Raw genomic sequence first — 3,420 nt, 5'->3', positions numbered from 1 at the left:
GGGGGTGTTCCTTTTTTTTTTTTTTAATGTTTATTGGCATTTTTATTGGTCTTTTAAAATGTAACAGTTTAAAGCACACTCTCAGGTAAAAGCAAAGTTCCCTCTGAACTTGACAGGCGGGGTGCTCAGTGGTTAAAGGCGGGGTTCAGAAGTCACAGGGGTCCCCACCGTGGGTTAGCTGAGCCATTTCAGGCAAGCTCACTCATTTCCCTGCCAGAAATGGGAAAGAAATGGGGGGTTGTCAAAGGATCTACCTCTCTGGATTTTATGAGGGTTGGTTAAGTGAGTGAATACGTGTGAAACTCTTCACACGGTGCCCAGAGTGCTGTGAGCCCATGGGCCGTGTTCATGGTTGCCGCGGTTGTCCTCTCTTTTCTAGGTCACGGTGGTAATTTAGAGCCCAGCGCCTTAACCACAGCTTGTCTTATTTTTCTGCCACTGTGTTGTCTGTATCTGTGTCCCTGTCTCTATCTGCTCTCTCTCCCTCCCCCGTTTACCAAGCCTCTCTTCCTGCAATTTGCTTGTCGTTTCACCACCTGGAGGAAGTCGGTGTCACTGATGACCCTGGAGTGTGCGCTGTGTTCTGCTTGTAGATCGCATACAGAAATTGCCTCATCAGGCGACCCTCGGATGATCATCAGCCGCTCCGTTCGGTGTGTACTGATGACCCCCATTCAGACTTCTTGCTCTCAGGGGTCCAGCCTGCAACAGGAAATCAGCATTTAATACAGTCCTCTCCTCACCTCATTTTTAACTCTTTTGAAGAAAGCCAGTTTAGCATAAGATTTATAAGGAATTCTTCTTTAAGAAGTTAGAGATTTTATCTGTGATTAATCCCAAATAGGATGATAGTTCATTGTTTTTAAATGCAGATGTTGCTTTCTGATGCGTTAGTAATTTGACTTCCAAAAGTTTACTGTCATATGGTCAAATCCCATTTTGTTAGAATTCCTGAATTCCTTTTTTGTGTGGGGATTTTTAAATTAGGATAGTATTTGATGGGACTTCCCTAAAGGTCCCGTGGTTAAGGCTCCGGCACTTCAGATGCATGGGACGCAGATTCAGTCCCTGGTTGGAACTATTGGGTTGGCTAGAAAGTTCCTTCAATTTTAAGGTTAAAAAATAAACCTTTCATTTTTACCAAAAACTTTATTGAACAACCCATTTTGTTCCACTGCCTTCTGCCATTTTTCAGGCAACTTCATAGTTCCATCTTCCCAAAACTGTTTATCTTTTTGAGCAAAGAACTGTTCCAGGTGCATTTTAACAGTCTTTCAGGGAATTGAAATTTTTCCCATTAAGAGAATTTTGTAAAGGTTGAAATAAACAGAACATCCAAAGGTGCAAGGTCTGGTTGGCACGGCTGATGAATCAGAGCTGCAGCCAAGCTGTAACGATTGTCGCCTGATCATCAAAGCCACGTGTAGTCTTGTTGCATTATCCTCGTGGAAGGTGAGGATGCGTTTTCTGTTGGCTAATTCCAGACACTTTTCATGTCGAGTGCTGCTTTCAGTTGGTCTCGTTGGGAGCGATACATGTTGGAATCCATCATTTGGTTTTCCAGAAGGAGCTCATGCTAGAGGACTCCCTCCCAATTCCACTCTGTACACAGTATCACTTTCTTTGGATGAAGACTGGTACCTTTGGGTGGTTCATGGTGACTCACTTCGCTTGCCCTGCGATCTCTTCCATTCTGCATTATTATACAGCATCCACTTTTCATCACCGTCACAATTTGTTTTAAAAACAGAACATTTTTTGTGACGTTTAAGCAGAGTCACACGAGGAAATATGGTCAAGGTTCCCCCCCACCCCTGCTTCACTTACGTGGAACCCAAACATCAAAGCGATTAACATAACCAAGCTGGTGCAAATGATTTTCAGTGTTTGATTTGGATATTTTGAGTATGTCAGTTATCTCCTGTGGCGTATAACGCTGATTGTTCTCAGTTAATTTCTCGATTTGATCACTATCAACTTCAACTGGTCTGCCCGACCGAGGAGCATTGTCCAGCGAGAAACCTCCAGCACGAAACTTCACAAACCACTTTGACATATTCCATCAGTCACAGCACCTTCTCCATACACTGCACAAGTCTTTTTTTTTGCATTTCAGTTGCGTTTTTACCTTTCTTGAAATAATAAAGCATAATATGCTGAAAGTGTTGCTTTTTTTCTTCCATCTTCAATGGCTACTACAAATGGCTACACAATCCAGTTTGGTGTTCGTTTTTTTTAACTCATGCTGATATGACACCTGTCACAATACAATTTAACAAAATTGTTTTGAATGTAGTAAAAGACAACTAAGTGCTACAAGAAGCATCTTATGGGAAAAAAACCAAAGAACTTTTTGGCCAATCCACATGCCATACACCCCCCAAAAAAAGATAGTATTTGAACCAACTGAGATCCAAACTATAACCTTATACCTTACTGTTTCAAGGTTTAATATTGTAGTATTTCTAATAGAACTTGAGTTGTTAACACCTGTTTGAGTAACCTTTTCAGTCTCTGCTCTGTCTTTGATGCGTGTGAACTTCATTTGAATTTTTGTCTGCTTGTTGCATTATTCACTAGCAATGTGTTCTAATTGTGGTAGTTCAACTTATAAAGTTATGAGCATAGTAATGTTTCCTAAGGAACAAGCCCAGTTTTCCTAAATTGCTGGTCCTTCATGCTTGGTAACTTCAAGGAGGAAGAAGAGCCGGGGACCAGGGGAGGAACGGTGTATGTTTGTAGACCATTTTGGCGTATATACAACCAGAAGTTGTTCTTCTCTCCTGGTAGTAGGCCAGGCTTCTCCAGGGCTGGCATATGATAACACTGTATTCACAGCTCTGCGGGTGTCCTCAGTGTTGGCATAAAGCAGTGGTCACTGGGCCCCTGGAGTCCCTGAGATACTTCCAAGGGAGCTGCAAGGTCACAGTGGTCTCCAGAATTGCATGCAGATTCTTTTACCATCTGAGCCACCAGGGAAGCCCTTTCTCAAGAATACAACAGCCTTTTTTTCGCCTGTGTGCCCGTTTGCCCTGATGGTGCAAAGGCAGTGATGGGTAAAATAGCTCCTTTCGCGGAGCAGGCCGTGGTGTCCAGCTGAAGACCACCACGCACCCCACCATGTTGCCCGAGTCTGACCCAAGTCGATCCTTGATGAAGGATGAAATGGTTAGTTTTATTAGATCTCAGCCTTTGCTCACACGCCTTTTAATAACGTTCTGTGGATGACACAGTTCACATGAAGCCCGCGGGCGTGCTGCAGTGCTGCGATGGTCTCCAAGAACCCTGCGCAGCTGTGTGAGTTGCAAGCTGAACTGGCCACTTTTTTCAGGAACATTATTTTTACTTGAAAGAACAAGAGACAGACAAATGGGGTTAGTAAGACCCGAGTATGTGACATATGTTTTCTCGAAAGTAAAG

At 43.2% G+C, this 3,420-nt stretch overlaps 1 protein-coding gene across 2 annotated transcripts in view; it reads left to right on the top strand.

Annotated features, from left to right (window-relative positions):
• PPP2R5C (protein phosphatase 2, regulatory subunit B', gamma) overlaps nucleotides 1-3,420 on the top strand; it is a 98,639-nt gene that overhangs the window by 6,330 nt on the left and 88,889 nt on the right. The window lies entirely within an intron of this gene.

This window comes from Bison bison, unplaced genomic scaffold (genome assembly GCF_000754665.1).
Source record: "Bison bison bison isolate TAMUID 2011002044 unplaced genomic scaffold, Bison_UMD1.0 scf7180017864302, whole genome shotgun sequence".
In the NCBI taxonomy this organism is placed as follows: Eukaryota; Metazoa; Chordata; class Mammalia; order Artiodactyla; family Bovidae; genus Bison; species Bison bison.
The sequence above is the reverse complement of the archived record's forward strand: the minus strand, read 5'-3'. Positions and strand labels throughout refer to the sequence as shown.